Consider the following 17,906-nt stretch of genomic DNA (forward strand, 5'->3'; position numbering starts at 1 on the left):
GGCGGAAGGAGGGTGCCCGGATGTGCAGTGGTACTGCTCAGTCACGGCGGAAGGAGGGTGTCCGGATGTGCAGTTGGTACTGCTCAGTCACGACGGAAGGAGGGTGCCCGGATGTGCAGTTGTACTGCTCAGACATTGTGGAAGGAGGGTGTCCGAATGTGCAGTAGTACTGCTCAGGCACGGCGGAAGGAGGGTGTCCGGATGTGCAGTAGTACTGCTCGGTCACGGCGGAAGGAGGGTGCCCGGATGTGCAGTTGTACTGCTGAGACATTGTGGAAGGAGGGTGCCCGGAGAACATGGGCAGATGAAGGGGGCCTTCATCCTAGTTTGGGAAGCACTATTCTCAGCAATAGTTACTTAAAAAATTGAGTTTTCAGGTCCTTCAGCCAAGCCTTGTTGAGTGCTTTTCAGGCAGAGGCGGGATAACTGATCTGCTCCGCCTTCTGCCTGCTCTGAGCGTCCTTCCTGTTGCTGAATTGGCAGCAACAACAAGTAGATACCAACTTCTTTTTTGTCATTCATCAGCCTCCTAAAGCTGACTGAACCATAGTCGTCTTCAGGTTTGGGAGTTATTAAACACCCTCCAGGGTGATGGAGATGTTCTAATGCTAGATGATGGTGGTGGGTGCACAGGTTGGCAAATTGACTAAAAGTCACGGACCATGCACTGAAAACAGGTGACTCTTACTGTCTCTAAGTTATACTGCAATCAAGTGGTGTAGAAAAACATGCTTTCCAGTCCTGAGCACAGTATGTTTTTCTGGCCTGGTGGTGCTTTTTGGGCAGCCAGAAACCCTGCTCTGAGTGCTTTGGCTTCCTGGCCAAGCCCTCCAGAGGTCCTGACGTCAGGAACTTGGTACAGCTTGAGGCTCTCACCTGGCTCCCCTCCCCTTGCTCTCCCAGGTGTTGGCGCCTAGCGTGGTTGGAATATTTACCAGGAATGAGCCAAGCCCATTTCGGTTTCTGGCCCAAGGGTAGGTCTCCAGGATCCAGAGGTCAATGTCCAGTTTGGGGCTTATTCAGATCCCGTGACACTTTCCCCCACTCACCCCCAGTCCCCCCGCCATTGCTATTTGGTCAGTTTCATTGCTCTGTTGACACCCAGTTTGCAGGGTGTGTTAGGCCATTGTTGTGTTGTTATAAAGAAATACTGGAGATGGGTAATTTATAAAGAAAAGCAGTTTAGCCGGGCACGATGACTCACACCTGTAATCCCAGCACGTTGGGAGACCTACGCAGGTGGATCGTTTTGAGGTTATGAGTTCAAGACCAACCTGACCAACATAGTGAAACTCCATCTCTAATAAAAATACAAAATTAGCTGAGTATGGTGATGCACAAGCCTGTAATCCCAACTACTCAGGAGGCTGAGGCAGGAGAATCGCTTGAACCCTGGAGGCAGAGGTTGCACTGAGGTGAGATTGCACCACTGCACTCCAGCCTGGGTGACAGAGGAAGACTCTGTCTCAAAAAAAAAGAAAACAAAAGCAGTTTAATTGGCTCATGGTTCTGCAGGCTGTATGGGAAGCATGGTGCCAGCATCTGCTTTGATGGGGCCTCAGGAAGCTTCCAATCATGGCAGAAGGTGATGGGGAACTAGCGTGTCACCTGGCGAGAACAAGAGCAAGAGAGCAAGGCAGCAAGGTCTCAGGCTTTTAAACAGCCAGATCTCACGGGAACTAACTGAGCAAGAACTCACTCATCACCAAGGATGGCGCTAAATCACTCTTCAGGGATCCACACCTGTGATCCATTCCCCTCCCACCAGGCCCCACCTCCAGCATTAGGAATCACATTTCAACATGAGATTTGGAGGGGACAGGCATCCAAACCGTTTCACAGGGCAAGCAGGGAACTTTGGTGAAACTTCAGTCTCGTGTTCCATCTGAAGTAGGAGAGGAGGTTGCACCTGTGGTTGAAGAGTGACTTCAGTTGTCTATGCACTCTAGCCTTTTACTTTCTTTCTACTATTTTCTTCCTAAAATTATCTACATGATTGGAAATCAGGTAACACACTTTCCCTGCTTTTGTCCCAAATGCCTTTTATGTGTTGGATTGCAGTGGTAGAGAGCAAGTTTGTTTCAATATTTGATTGTTAGAGCAGTGGCTTCCATGATGGTGAAGGTCTTGTCTGCCCTCACTGCCACGTGTCAGCTCTTGTCACATACCAGTTTGTTTGTACACAGATTTGCTGTTGCCAACGGGGCTGGAAGCTTACTGTGCCCCGTGGGTTAAGTTGCCCTGAGGAAGGAAGGTCACAGCACTGTGCTGTTGTGGGCATGTTCATCTGTCATCTTGCGGTAATATATATGAAATATATATGAAAATATATATGAGGACAGCTGCTGTCCTCATACTGTGGCTTGAGGTGCTCTGGGGCTGCTGGTTGGATGTCTTCTGAAATACTGTACAGGGTTGCTTAATTAAGGCAAAATCTGTATGTCCATGGTGTTTAGCACAGGTTGAGTATCTCTTCGGAAATGCTTGGCACAGATATGCTTTGGATTTCAGATTTTTTCAGATTTTGGACTATTTGCATTATACCTACCAGTTGCACATCCCTAATTTGAAAATCTAAAATCAGAAGTGCCCCATTCAGTGTTTCCTTTGAGTGTCATGTTGATGCTCAAAAACATTCAGATTTTGGAATTTTCCAATTTTGGATTTCCAGATTTGAGATGCCCAACCTGTATCTAGACCAAGTATTTATTTTAGTTGAACAGAGTACATTGGCTTTTCCTTGCCCCAGTGAGCGGTATTTCTCAAGGTGGTATGTTTAATCTGTGCCTGAATTGATTGAGGGGTGAGACCTGCCTGATCAACTGGCTGTGCCTGGTGAGTTGGGCTCCTGAGTGTGGTGCTTGGCCGTAGACACAGAGCTGTCCAGGATTTGTGAGAGGGCTCACGGTGTCCTTTGGTAGCCTTCCCATAAGGATGGTGCTATGGTTTGGCTTTGTTCCCACCCAAATCTCATACTGAATTGTAGCTCCCATAATCCCCACATGTCATGGGAAGGGACTCCATGAGAGGTAATTGAATCATGGAGGTGCTTACATCCATGCTTTTCTTGTGAGAATGAGTGAGTTCTCACGAGATCTGATGGTTTGTTTTTTTGTTTGTATTTTGAGAAGGAGTCTTGCTCTGTTACCAGGCTGGAGTGCAGTGGCATGAATCTTGGCCCACTGCAGTCTCCACCTCCTGGGATCAAGTGATCCTCCTGCCTCAGCCTCCCAAGTAGCTGGGACTGCAGTCGTGTGCCACCACACCTGGCTAATTTCTGTATTTTTAGTAGAGATGGGTTTCACCATGTTAGCCAGGATGCTCTCAATCTCTTGACCTCGTGATCCACCTACCTTGGCCTCCCAAGGTGGTGGGATTACAGGCATGAGCCACTGCACCCAGCCCCGATCTGATGGTTTTATAAGGGGCTTTTCTCCCCCTTCACTCTGCATTTCTCCTTGTTGCCACCATGTGAAGAAGGACCTGTTTGCTTCCCCTTCCACCATGATTGTAAGTTTCCTGAGGCCTCCCCAGCCATGCTGAACTGCGAGTCAATTAAACCTCTTTCCATTATAAATTACCCAGTCTCAGATATGTCTTTAATAGCAGCATGAGAACGGACTAATACCGATGGCTTCCCTGGAGTTAGACTCTTGTAAGCTGCAGTTGGTGAGAGGGTCACAGCAGTAACACATTCTAACATCCCTTAGGGGACACCTGGAATGGTTCAGATTTTAGGTTTCAGTCCTTGGAGCAAGCCAAAGAATATGTATCCCAGAGCCAGCAGGCCAGTGAGCAGTCGTCCTGTGCCTGCGGCAGTCTAGACAAGAGCTTTAGAAAACCAAGGGGTGGGCAAAGCCCAGCTCAGAGCCCGAGACTGCCACTGGGCCCCAGCAGGTCCCAGAAGGTGGCCTGGGCCTTTTGGCCATCAGGTGCTGGCATCTTAGGCCAGGGTAGGTGTAGAATGGAGCTGGTAGGCCCCTCTGGCTCTACACTGGCCAATGTCATTGGTGCTGAATTGAGTAAGGATTAATAAGTCTTCTGTTAAAAAAAAAAAAGTGGTAGGTTGCTGGCTTGGAGCCCAGAGCAGTTGGAATTTTGGAGCCCAAAGAGGTCATGGCAATTGGTTTTTGGCAACTGGTCTTTGGGAGAAAAGAAACCACAGTTTTGGCCATAGTTCAATATGCCCTAGGCAGGGTTGGGTCACCCCTAGGACAGGGGGTACATAAGTGGGGAGAAGTTGTGGGCTGTGGACTTTGAAGGCCCTTCCTGAGCTTGGGGAATTTGCAGTGATCCTGGAGCAGAGAAAGCAAGCTTGTTACTCACTTTCCCTGAATGTTTCATTTCCAGCCAGGTGGGTCTCCTTCCCATAGAGGTGGTGTGATTAGAGAAGTAGCTGGCAGAGTCGTCTCAGAGCTCAGTGGGAGTCAGCAGAGGGAGAGGTCCGGCCTGGAGAAGCATCTGATCCACTAATAAATTGCACCTAAATCCCACACTCTTAAGCTAATTTCAGGGGAAAAGACATTCTACTCAGCTGGTTTTGGGTCAGTTGTCTAGATTTATTTCTGCTTTGGAGAGCACAACTGAAATTTTCTCCATGAAAATAGTTGAAGAAAACCGTGGCCTTGGAGCTAGCTAGCCCCCATTCCCTTCTGTGGCTTGGAACCAAGACACACTGCTTGGGTTTGAGCCCGCAGAGGAACCTCGTTGGAGAATAACGACCCTGCTACGATGCACTGCGTTCACCATGCCTGCACCCTAGTGCCTACACTTGAACCTGGTTTCTTCTTTCCCGAGCCATTGGCATCTCTCAGAAGCCTGTGGGGCAGGAGTCTTCCCTTCAACTTGTCTAACCCTTGGGAGCGTCAGCATCACAATGCCAGTGATTTAGTGTCTGAAGAAGGTAAGCATCATCCTGGAATGTGAACAGAAACCAACAGCCCTGAGACTTTAGGCCCTTATGCCGCAGGTGAGCCTTCTGTTTATCTTTGCCCTTGTTTCCTGGCATCTGCCAGCATCTGCACTTACGTGCAAGCATGAACGTGAATTCCTCTACCTAACCAGAGCCAAACACAAATGGGCAGGCAGTTGTGGACTTAATTCCGGAGCAAGTGAGGAATGTTGAAGGGGAGGCTGGCACTCAGGTGGGAGGGAACACAGGGAAAAAGGTGATTGGCTGCCTGGGGCTGGGGTAGGCGGGGTCGCTGCAGTGAAGTCCGCAATGCTGAGCTGCAGTCTCAAATGGAGGAGGGGCACTGTGGGCAGAGGTGAGGAGGCGGCGGAGGGAGGTGAGGAACGTGTGAGAGCCTGGTGCATCCCGGGAACCTGAGAGAATGGGTTGCATCTATTAATAGTGGTGACAGAAGTGGATTGTTTCCTAGTGTCACTGGAGGCTGAAACGGGTCACATTGGCTCTTATGAAAGACCCCTCTGGCACTCGTGGAGGATGTATTGGAGCAAGTTATGATTAAGGGGCAGCTGGCTGAGCGCAGTGGCTCAGTCTGTAATCCCAGCACCTTGGGAGGCCAAGGTTGGTGGATTACTTGAGGCCAGGAATTTCGTTGTGGGCGAAATGTGAGGGAGTCAGCTTTGTGGTCATCTTAGGTAGGAGCCGGAATGGAAAGTGGGTTCGCTTGGCCCAATTCCCAGCTTGGCTTTTTCCTCTGGGATAAAAGCCTCTGGTGAGTTTGGGGTGCCAAGATTCATTTTCCTTTCACACTAGGAATCTCCGGGCTTCTACCAGGATCATGCTAGGGAGATGAACGTTCTGGAGTTAGAACCAACAGATTGGGTTGAGGAATGGGGAACAGAGGAGGGTCTGAGATGACCACAGATTGCCATTTGATGGGTTAGGGTTTGACTCTTTGGGGTGGACTCCTTGGGAAGAGGCACCTGTGTGATGGTAAATGGGGGTGTTCGGTAGCTTTGGCTCTCCAGAGCAAGTCAGAATGATCAAAATCCAGGGCTATCCAATTTTACCAGAGCAGCAGATGAAAGAATCGCAGCTGAGAGACTGGAGGCTGGCGAGGAGAGTAGGCAGAAGCCGAGGCTTAGCGCAGCCAGGGAGGGCGGTTCCAGGAAGCACGGCAGCCAGAGGGTGAGCCAGATAGGACTGGAACGCGTCTGAGCCCATCTCACTTGAACGCCACCGTCGCCGTCAGTGGAGTGTTGGAGACAGAGGCCAGATTGGAGAGGGAGTAAAAAGATGACTGGAATAGGGCCATTAGCAGGGTGGGGACAGGCTGGAGGAACCAGTGGGGGTACTGTAGAAGGCAGTGTTGGGGCCTTCCCCGTGGGTGGAGGTGACAGGCAGGTGCAGCCACATCGGTCCTCACTTTGGGGACTTGGAGAAATGTCCCACCCCCATCCCACTCCCAAGGCTGGCGTTTCACGTGCAGCTTTCCCTCTCAACCTGCCTCCCCTGCCGCCCAGCAAGTGTGAAATGCACAGAAACCCTTTGAGTCCTCTGTCCTCCTGCCTCAAATGAAGAAATGCTGCCTTGTCTGACCCCTAGGCTTGTGGCAGCTTCGTGGCTTTCTCATGTAGATGTTAGCCATACAGGCAACTTGGAATCAGAAATGTTATGGGTCCTTCACTCGCCTCTGGGGAAGCGGGTTGGGGCTGCTGCGTAGCATTTGCTGACACACGGTTCTTTTCTAGAAACCAGTTTCTTTTTATAGGGGATAGTTACACGGAAAGTATTTGGCTGTTGAAACAAAGCTGCCTCCAGGTCCTGGCCCCTGACACGCTCTCTCCTGCTGCAAGAACAGGTCCTGAGCTGGCTGTGGGGCCTGCTGGGCAGAGCCTGTGGGAGCCAGGTGCAGGGCTGGTCGTTGTCATGGGAAAAGGGCAGGTCTCCAGGGGAGGATCTTCCCTCATGGGCAGAAGCCATCTGGACTTCCCTTGTCGGGCTCCCGATCTCTGTGACTCCCAGCTTGGTGGCACTGCCTGAAAACACACAGTTCATTTTCATTTGATATAACTTCTGTCTCATATCCTAACACAGTGCTGCCTGGAGAAGTTCATGTACATAGCTATTTGTTCATCAAGTGGCCCTCACTGTGCACCACCTGTTGTGGTCCAGGGACTGTTCTCTGTGCAAGGACAAAACCCTGAACAAAATGGCAAAAATCCTCACCCTCCTGGAGCTTACATTGTAGCAGGAAGATAGATTGTAAGTAGATAACATTTAGAGGTCCAGTGCGGTAGCTCACCCTGATAATCCCAGCGGGAGGCCAAGGCAAGAGGATTGCTTCAAGCCCAGGAGTTGGAGACTAGCCTGGGCAACATGGTAAGACCCCATCTGTACAAATAAAAGCAATCAGCTGAGCTTGGTGGTATGCGCCTGTGGTCCCCGCTACTCAGGAGGCTGAGGCAGGAGCATCACCTGGGCCCAGGAAGCCGCAGTGAGCTCTGATTATGCCACTGCACTCCAAGCTGAGCAACAGAGTGCGTCCCTGTCTCAAAAAATAAAACCACACAAAACAAAAACATTTGGAGCACGTCCAGTTGTGGTAAATACTTTGGAGAAAACCAGGGAAAGACGATGAGCAGGTTTAAACGGAGTGGCCAGGGAAGTCCACCTCGAGAAGTTCACATTTGAATATATGTGTCAGCTCCATGAGAAGGCTCATGCCCTGGAAGTCGGAGCTTGTTTTTCTCTGTTCACTCTGTGTTATTTCTGGAGTGTAGAAGAGTGCTCGGGCCGTAAGAGACGCTCAGTAATACTCTTGAGTGAATGGATGGGAGGGAAGAGCATTTTTAGATACATGGAGCTGCAGATGCGAAGGCTGACGTGAGAGGGTGTCTGCTAGGTGGGGAACGTGGGAGGCGGTGCGGCCGGCGGGGATGGGAGAGACTGGCGGCAGGAAAGGAGGCAGCAGAGGGAAGGCGTGTGTGTGTGTGGGCGCAGGTCTCGTGGGGGTTGCACGAGGTCAGAACTGTTTTTGTGACAATACTGAGTGGTATTACGTGCCTTCTCCGCCCTCGTTTGCCCAGGTGTGTACAGTGGGCTTTCTAGAGGCTTCGCAGGCAGGAGAATCTGGCTGCCAGCCGCTAAAGAGATTTGCAGAAATGTAGAGCACTGTCACGCTTCTCACTAAATTTCTGTCGGAGAGTAATTGTTGTGGGTGTTGGTTTTTTTTGTAAGATATGTTACTTATTGTTATTTTAAAGTGAATTAATGTTGACATGTTTTCTGAGTTTTAATTTTACATTTAGTAAATCTTGATAGGTCTTTGGGTCCTCAATTTTTTTTTTTTTTTAAGAAATGGTCTCTCTCTGTCCCCTAGGCTAGAGTGCAATGGCACGATGGTAGCTCACTGCAGCCTGGAACTCTGGTCCTCGGTAGCTTTGAAGTGCATAAAGGAGTCCTGAGACCAAAATGTCGATGACACGTTTATAGGGCCTTGTAGGCCATTATTTTGTATTTGCTTTTATACTGGCTGAGATGGGAAGTCATGGCTGAATCAGCCGAGGAAATTTAGTGAAAACATTTTACCAATTCCTGATTTGCCCTTGAGGACAAACAGGTGCATCCAGGAGGGCGGCATGCTGTGGACGGGCACCTCGGCGGGAGAAGGCTCTGGAGTCACTGTGGCTCATGCTTCACTCCCTTCTCATAGCTGGGCTTACCTCTGCCAGGGGAGATAGAGGGAAGGGACGTGCTGTGTACACGGTGTCCACAGGATGCAGGTCGAGAGTGATAGGGCAGGGGCAGGGTGTTCTTCCCTGGGTGTGATCAGCAGAGCTGTCTCTGATAAGGTGAGCGAAGACCTGAAGAGCCAGGGCCAGGGCAGCCCTGGCCGGGGAGGCCTTGGTGAGCAGGAGGAGGACGTCTGACTGGGCCTAAGGAGTGTTGGGGAGAGTGGCAGGACCTGACCTGTGGCTGGGGTGTAGCAGTCACGTGTCTGACGTGTGTTTTAAATGGATGCTCTGGCTGTGTTGTAGAATATTTTGGGGGTGGGTTGGAGGGAGGAGAAGTAGGGAGGCTCACTAAGTGAGCAGGTGAGAGCTGGTGGTGTCTTACAAGGATCATAGAGAAGACACGTGAGAAGTGGTTGGATTTGGCTGTATTTGAAGGTAGAACACAGTTTTCTGAAGAACGGACTGTGGGCTGTGACAGAAATGCAGATGGGCAGGGTTTTGGGTTGAGCATCTAGGCAGCTGGTGGTACTGTCTACCGAGATGCAGGTCACCAGGGAAGGACAGGCTCTGGCTAGTGGCAGTGGGAGTGTCACCTCAAGTGCTTTAAGTTTGAGATGCTTGTAAAACATCCAGGTAGAAATGTCACAAGCAATTGGTCACAAAAGTGCAGGAGTGAGGAAATAAATATTAAGGCACCATTATCTATCAGTCCTGTGTGGATAAAGCCATGGGGCGGGAGGATCCTCCACGGCACAGCTTTCGCGGTGGCTGGTTTCTCCTTAGTGGGTCATGAAGGCAATACAGTGAGCACCAGCAGTTTTCAAAAAATGAAATAGAATTGAAAACAATATCTCAGTAGTAAAGGCTGTTGTAAAATGTTTACTTTTATGCTGACTGATATGAGAATTTTGTCCTGTGAAATGTTTTTAAAATTACATTTATGTAAAAAGAGAGATAGCTGTGTCTTAGATCACAGTACAGAACATTTTTTTTAACTGTAGATCATAGTTTAAGAAGTTCGAAAGCCACTGATGTAGAAGGAGATACAGCTTGAAAAGAGATCAAAGACTGAGTCGATTTCAAGGCTGTGTCAACATGCAGAGGCTGGGGATGGGTCTGGGACAGCAAAAGATGCAGAGAGGGGCTATGAGGTCACAGCAGGACCCAGAGAAGAGTGCCCTTTTGCCTTGGAGACCAGTGGGGTGGGGAGGGGAGGTGAGCTGTGACTTGTGACCAGACAGATTGAGGAAAAGGAGAATTGAGAACCGATCGTTGGATTGGACAGCATGGAAATCATTCATGACCTTGATGAGACATTTCTGTGGGGGTGCTGAGGACAAGGTCTACTTGTTGGAGGTTCAAAGATAGTGGGAGAAGAGAAGGTTGTGAACAAAGCATTTCAGTGAGTCTTGCTGCCAGGGGGAGCAGAGGGAGTTAGTTGCAGGGGGTGAAGTCAGGACTGGGTGTTGAAAGACGTGTCCTTGCTGAAGACAGCTCAGTGGGGTGAGGGAGCATCACTGCAGGGAAGGGCGCCGTGTGGAGGCAGTGTGGGCGAGGGAGCATCACTTGCAGGGAAGGGCGCAGTGTGGAGGCAGCATGCTTGAGTAAGAGCAGGATCAGAGGCACAGGTGGATGCTGCTCTCTGTCGTTGGAGAGAAGGTGGATGCTGCTCTCTGTCGTTGGAGGGAAGGCGGATGGCATGGGCAGAGAGACTGACTACCTGTAGGAACTTGGAAGAATGCCACGAAGATGGAGTGATTGAGAACCATGGCAGGAGAGAAGTTGTGTTTTGTGTTTGTTTTGTTTTGTTTTTGAGAAAAAGTCTCTCTCTGTCGCCAGGCTGGAGTGCAATGGCGCGATCTCGGCTCACTGCAACCTCTACTTCCCGGGTTCAAGAAATTCTCCTGCCTCAGCCTCCCAAGGAGCTGGGACTGACTATAGGAGCCCACCACCACATCCAGCTAATTTTTGTATTTTTTTTTTTTTAGTAGAGATGGAGTTTCACCATGTTGGCTGGGATGGTGTTGATCCTCTGACCTCGCAATCCACTCTCCTTGGCCTCTGTAAGTGCTGGGATTGCAGGTGTAAGCCACTGCGCCTGGCCCCTGAGAAACTGTGTTTTGTTTATGGGTTTTTTTTGAGACAGAGTCTGGAATGCAGTGGCACAACCATGGCTCATTGCAGCCTCAGCCTTCTGGGTGGCTGGGGCAACAAGTGTGCATCACTATGCCCAGCTAATTTTTCAATTTTTTGTAGAGATATGGGTCTTGCTATGCTGCCCAGGCTGGTTTTGAACTCCTCCTAAAGCAGTCCTCCTGCTTCAGCCTCCCAAAGTGCTGGGATTACAGGCATGAGCCACCACACCCGGCCCGATTTTGGTCTTCCACACAGAACTTGGGTCCTTGAGAAATGAACATTGTAAGCTGCTCAGCTCGTCAGTGGCGCTGTTGACATGCCATCGATAGGCAGGTGTGGGATGGCTGCTGGGCCTAGATGGCCTTTCAGATGGTGCCGAGCCTTGACTGCAGTGTATTTTGTGGTTCCGCAGCAGTGATGGCAGGCAGGCGAGGAGAAACCCCGGACTCTGTTCCAGGTTAGTCTTCTGCCTGTGTGTTGGGCCAGCATCTGAAAGCCTTAGCTGCAGGCCCTCCCCTGGGAGAGGAGGAAATGACCCGACTGAGTGCCTTGGTGGGACCTTGCATGTTTTCCGCAAGTTTTCCAGTCATCTTTGTGAGGTATTTCTCTCCTTTCGGACTGCTGGAGCCTTGCCATTCTCTGAGCCCCTGTGTGCAGTGGCCTGGAGGTCGCCCTGTGTGCAGTGGCCTGGAGGTCGCCCTGTGTGCAGTGGCCTGGAGGTCGCCCTGTGTGGCCTACCAACCAGCCAGCTTCCTGGGTCTGTACAAGCGCAGGTGACTGGGTAGACCTTTAATCAACAGAACCGTATTGAGCACCTGCTGTGTAGCTGGAACTGTACGTGATGCTAAGCAAAGTATTGGGTTGGTGCAAAAGTCACTGCAGTTTTCGCTGTTAAAAGTAATGGCAGGCCGGGCGCGGTGGCTCACGCCTGTAATCCCAGCACTTTGGGAGGCCGAGGTGGGCAGATCACAAGGTCAGGAGATCGAGACCATCCTAGCCAACATGGTGAAACCCCATCTCTGCTAAAAATACAAAAATTAGCTGGGTGTGGTGGTGTGTGCCTGTAGCCCCAGCTACTTGGGAGGCTGAGGCAGGAGAATTGCCTGAACCTGGGAGGTGGAGGTTGTAGTGAGCCGAGATCGCGCCACTGCACTCCAGCCTGGCGACAGTGAGACTCTGTCTCAAAAAATAATAATAATGGCAAAAGTAACTGCACTGACTTTTGCACCAACCTCATAGGTTGAATTCCAGCCCTTGAGGAGAACAGCTTTTTCTTGGGATTCTCCTTTGGTTGTGTTTTCCCACATCCTCAGTGAGGCTTTCTCCCCACCCAGAGGCCTTTCGTCACCCCTGAGAGCAGTGCTTTTGGATTAGTGGGCCAGGAAGGTGTTGGTCTTTTGGTCCTTCGGTAACTCAGCTCTGTACTGTTGACAGTGGGCAGGTTGGGGTCCACCTTCTGTCTTCCCCCCAAGCTCCTACAATGGATGGAAAAGTATTCCATGATTGGAAAATGTTTTGTAATTGACTCCTCATAGGTGTTGCTGATGGCTGGGGTGCAAGAGCCTGCTGCAGAATGCAGACTGTTAAGTACTGTGTTAGCGCTGTTTTAGTTGCTTAGCCTTTTGGCAGCCAATAAGAATTACTGTGAAACCTGACTGCTCTCATTGCCAGTTGGAAAGGGCTCCATTTCAAAGGAGCAGATGCAGTGATAAATCATGAGAAGAAAAAGAATCCTGTATTATATGTCCTTGCTAAATTTACTTGAAACGACATATCCATTGCTAGCTGGGCAACTATCTTCCTGGCAGGCAGGATCCTGCTCTCGGGCGGTAAGGGACTGGAAGCATGCATTCTCCTGATGAGCTTTTATTTCTCAAGCTATATTTCGGGTGGTTTTTCATCATGGCCAAGGACTTAGGCTCTCGGTTGGACAAGTCTGGACCCAAAACATGCCAGCTCTGCCTCCTTCTTGCTTTGCGACCTATAAAATTCTTTAAGCTGCAGTTTCCCCATCGGTAAAATGGAGGCCACACATTCTGCCTCACAGGATGGTGGAGAAGATGCCATAGGCATGGTTGTGGCGTCTAGTAACTACTCAGCATCTCCTGTCTTGTTTAACGCTTCAGTTTGGTAGGACGGACACAGATCTTACTCCTTTAGCCCCTGCCACCCAATGCCATTCTCACACTTTCTAGAACAGATGGAGTGGAGTGATAATGGAGTAGAGAAGATTCCAAACCATCTCTCTTTCCTTCAGAAAACAAAACCATCTGATCCTGTGTTTTGTTATATAGAATAGCCATTTATTTAGATTGAATATAAGCTTTGGTTGCTGAGGTTTGTTGGTACACTGCTAGATGATAATAGCACTACCATTGATTGGACCTTGCTCTGTTCCTGGCTCTGATAAACATTTTGCATTCATTACCTTACTTCCTGCAAAACCCTGTGATTTTAATTTTACAGATGAGACTGTAAGAGGTTGAGCCTTAGGCATTCTTCTTCTTGATGACTTGTTTTGGGGTTACTGTGAACATGAGTTGACTTCATCGTCGATGATTGTGTTTATCGGGCGCCTCGTGATTCAGACATTAAATGTGTTTGGGGTGACAGAACTGCAAGGCAGAGGTCAGCTCACTTCTAACTCACTTCATTTCTCAGTTGTGTAGATGTTCTTAACTTGGTTTTCATGAAGAAATAGATTATTAGCAAAGAATACAAATGAAAATTAGAACAGATACAACATAAGGGTTAGGACCGTACCGTGGTGCTTCAGGAATAGGGACTTGGTAGAGAACCCAGAGGTTATGTGGGCCTGGCTCTTCTCAGATGCCTCTAGAGAGGGGTGTTCCACACTCAGTCAAGCAGAGTGCGGATCACGAGAAAAGTGCCACACTCCTGCAAGTGTTCTTCTTAGACTGTCACTACCTCCCCAGGTGACTGTTGCATTCCTGGATACCACTTTTTGGTAACACATTGGAAGTCTCTCTCTAACATCTGTACAGTTCTCCTTCACCTTCCACAGCCACGCAGGCCAGGCTCGTGCTTTCCCCCAGGACCAGTCCGCTGCTGGGCTCTGTCCTACCCTCGTCACCTCCACAGAAACACGACCCAGTTCTATTCCAGGTCAGGTTAGGGGGCAGAGACCCAACCCTGCCCTGAGGAAGTTCAGAGTTAGTGGAGGAGAGAGACATTTCAATAATATTTTGCAGAGTGGCAGGAGCAGATGAGGAGGGCCGCTGTGTGAGTAGCAGGCAGGAGAAGGGAAGGGCACAGTGGCCGGGGGAGGGGCTGGCTTCATGTCTCCTCTCCGTCCTGCCGAGTGTCAGCTTGATGATGGTAAATAGGTTGGAGAGTCAGCAAAGATCCCAGGATGGAATACATGTGGATTCAACGCCTTTTCATGATAGAAATACTCACCAAACTAGGAGGAGAAGGAAACTACCTTCGCCTAGTAAAAGCCATATGTGAAAAACCATGGGCACGCATCATACTCAACAGTGAAAGGCTGAAAGCTTTTCCTCTTAAGATCAGGAACAAGACAAAGATGCACACTTTCGCCACTTTTATCCAACATAGTACTTAAGTTCTATCCAAAGCAATTAGGCAAGAAAAACAAAAGTCGTCCAAATTGGAAAGGAAGACAGTTATCTTCATTCATAAATGGTATGATCTTATGTGTAGAAAATCCTATAGATTGCACCCAAAAAAACCTGTTCAAGGCTAATACATGAATTTAGCAAAGTAGCAGTATACTGAGTTAATACACAAAAATCAGTTACATTTTTATATACTAACAGTGAACAGTCTGAAAATGAAATGTTAAAAATACTTCTATTTACAGTAGCATCAAAAATAATAAAACACTTAGGAATTAACCAAGGAGGTGAAAGGCTTGTACAAGAAAAACTAAAAAACGTTACTGGAATAAATTAAAAGATAAATGAGAACAAATTCATGCTTATGGATTGGAAGAGTTACTATTATTAAGATGTCAGCATTGCCCAAACAATACATATTCAATGTAATCCCTATCAAAACCTCAATTTTGTTTTTTACAGAGATAGAAAAACCCATCCTAAAGTTTACATGGAATCTGAAGGGACCCTGAATAGCCAAAACAGTGCTTATAAAGGAGACCGGGGGACTCATGCTTCCTGATTTCAAAACTTACTATAAAGCTGTACTAATCAAAACAGTGTGGTACTGGCATAAAGACAGACATATAAACCAATGGACTACAATAGAGGGCCCAGAAACATACCCTAATATATATGGTCAAATGATTTTTTTTTTTTTTTAAGAGATGGGGTCTTAAGCTTATAATTCTCAGATGTTATCAGTGAAAATTTAAAAAAAGGAAACAAAAAAAAAAAAAAAAGAGAGAGAAATGGGGTCTTGCTGTGTTACCCAGGCTGGATTCAAGCTGCTGGGAGAATCAGACAGTCTGCCTGCCTTGGCCTCCCATGCCTCGCTTATCGTCAGATGATTTCTGACAAGGGAACCAAGACTCCTCCTCAGTGCGAGAAGGACAGGCTTTTCAACAAATGGTGCTAGTTGCCCATGTTTCAGGAAGACAGATCGGGAGCCTGAGGCATGTTGGCAACTTGGGTCCTGGCTTCTGAGGGAAAACATAAGGGAATTAGCTCAGTAATCCATCGTGCATTTTTCATGTAAACTTCTGCCTGATGACATTCCAAAACAAGTGTTTCCACCTACGTTTTCCTTTTTTTGGTTTTTGAGACAGGATCTTGCTCTGATTCCCAGGCTGGAGTGCAGTGGCACGATCATGGTTCACTGCAGCCTCGACCTCCTAGGGGGAGCCTCAGCCTCCCATGTAGTTGGGACCACAAGCACATGCCACCACACCCAGCTAAGTTTTTTGTTTTTTATTTTTTGAAGAGACGGGATCTCACTCTGTTGCCCAAGCTCGTCTTGAACTCTTCCTGCCTTGGCCCACTAAAGTGCTAGGTTTACAGGTATGAGCCACCACGCCTGGCCTTCTGCCCACTTTCAAGATCTATTTAGATGAGACATACCTCTGACCGAATGGGCTAGGGGAAGGCGCAGTTCATTGATTGCTGTGTAAGATTCAGAGATTTGCATGTTTGCTGGTATGCCCGTGGTGCAGTGGCTAGGGAGGAAACGAAGCTTCACTCTGATGCCATACTCTTGAGGTATAATTCTTATTTTGTTGTTCTGTTTCTATTTTCTTTTTCTATTTTTAAAGATGATTCTCCTTTCTACTCCTCCACAAACATCCAGCTACCTTTTCTAAGAGCTAGAGATTGAGTGTTCTCATAGACAGCCAGAAGTTCAGCGACAACCTTCGCCTGTTGTCGTAAATAGAAACATAACTGTGTCCTGCGTGTGCTTATCTCTGCAGCGCCATCCTCCAAGCCAAGGCCGCTGCAGGGCTTCTGAGTCAGCAGTCAGCTGCCGTGGACAAAACATGCAGGCTGGAGTCAGCTGGTGGAGACTCACAGATGCCTGGAAACCTGGCATCACCTCCTCTTCCTCCCCCAAACCCCCAACCCGGCTCCTCACTTCCTCTGCCCCTTCCTTGCACACCTTGGCTTTTCAGTTTCTGGGATTTCTGGCACCTTCCTGCCAGGTTTCCTGGTCTCCAGGTTCCTGTGATTATGAACCGTATACAGGGTGGTACAGGACAGGCCAGGAGGAGCATGATCTGGCTGTGACCTTCAGGAATGAGGGAAATGGGGGGCGGTAACAGGAATAGCCCTGCTCCCCGCACTTCCCGGCTGTCGTCAGAGCCAGTGAGAATGCTGGGTAAGCCCCTTGCAGAGCGAGACAGGCCCAGCCCAGCAGAGCCACAGAGCAATGCTGTCACACTCTGGAGGAGTCCAGGCTGCAGTCATTCAGCTGCAAAGCAGGAAAAGTGAGGCAGCCCAGGGGAATTCACCTTGTGTCATCTTACCTTGGGTGCTGGCCGCATTGTCGCAGGAGCCAGCCTGCCTCTGTTCATCCGTTGTCACCAGTGCCCTGCAGGTTGAAATCTGTTCGGCCGGGCACTTAATACTTGCCTGCTGGTTAGCTCTGCAGCCCTCTGGGAGCTACGGGTGACACCTGTTCATTTGAAAGTATTTTTCACCAGCAGAAGGATTGGGGACAGTTTTAGTGAAGGTATTTCTGTGCAGTGGGATTTCATTTGGAAATCCTCTGTGGTGGTTAGCAGCTCTTTGGAAGTGAATTATTTCCAACCGAGTGGGTTACAACCAACCAAGGGGATGTTAGCTCACATGGAAGAACTCTTCTTGGGAAATAAGTGCCCAAAACTGTTTCAGGAGGGGTGTGAACCAAGGCAAGCATTGTGACGGGAAGGATTTTAGAATTGTTTGTTGCAGGACCTTAATGGATTGGCTTCAGCGAGAATGTCATGGTTCTGACTGCTCTGAATCCTGGCGAGGAGTTGAAAGTGGCTGCTGTTTAGGAACAAAGAAAAGTCGTTTTCTTCTTTGACATGAAGTAGAGGTGGCCAGACCCAGCGTATGCAAAGATCAGCAAACACTGTGACTGCTGGAGTTGAGGTTCACTGTGAATGCAGGCAGGGCATACAGGGCTGGGGCTGCACAGTGCTGTGTGCTTGTCAAAGAGCAAGGGAGGCCTCAGGAGTCCCCAGAGAGAGCAGGGGGCAGAGGGGCCTGATGCAGAAAATGCCCTGGGACCTTTGTTTCTAGCCATGAGTTGTCAGCTGTCACCGTTTCTCCTGCCCTTGCATGAGCACATCTGCTCTTTCCTGCCCTACAAGCCACTTTTTTTTTTCTGAATGGAGTCTCTGTCGCCCAGGCTGGAGTGTAGTGGCGCCGTCTAGGCTCACTGCAACCTCTGCCTCCCGGGTTCAAGTGATTCTCCTCCCTCAGCCTCTCGATTAGCTGGGACTACAGGCAGATGCCACCACACCCAGCTAATTTTTTGTATTTTTAGGAGAGATGTGGTTTCACCATGTTGGCCAGGATGGTCTCCATCTCTTTGCCTCTTGATCCACCTGCCTCGGCCTCCCAAAGTGCTAGGATTACAGATGCGAGCCACTGCGCCTGGCCCCCTACAAGCCATCTTTTGACTTTCTAATTTTTTTTTTTTTTTTTTTTTTTTTTTTTTTTTTT

At 49.0% G+C, this 17,906-nt stretch overlaps 1 protein-coding gene and 1 long non-coding RNA gene across 3 annotated transcripts in view; both read left to right on the forward strand.

Moving 5' to 3' along the window:
• The first annotated feature begins 21 nt into the window (after positions 1-21).
• On the forward strand, positions 22-721 carry LOC116546410. Its single transcript, XR_004266702.1, has 2 exons — positions 22-57; positions 283-721. It is a non-coding gene; the product is annotated as an uncharacterized LOC116546410 (long non-coding RNA).
• A 2,850-nt stretch (positions 722-3,571) lies between these two features.
• Positions 3,572-17,906, forward strand: part of LOC116546409 (F-actin-monooxygenase MICAL3-like) — a 21,399-nt gene continuing 7,064 nt past the window's right edge. The window contains exon 1 of one of the 2 annotated variants that reach the window (XM_032272688.1): positions 3,572-5,356. The gene's annotated coding sequence lies outside the window, so the exon portion shown is untranslated. The remainder of the gene's footprint in view (positions 5,357-17,906) is intronic. The other variant, XM_032272689.1, reaches the window with a different exon arrangement.

Source organism: Sapajus apella, unplaced genomic scaffold (genome assembly GCF_009761245.1).
Source record: "Sapajus apella isolate SASKATOON/1434 unplaced genomic scaffold, GSC_monkey_1.0 scaffold867, whole genome shotgun sequence".
Lineage (NCBI taxonomy): Eukaryota > Metazoa > Chordata > Mammalia > Primates > Cebidae > Sapajus > Sapajus apella.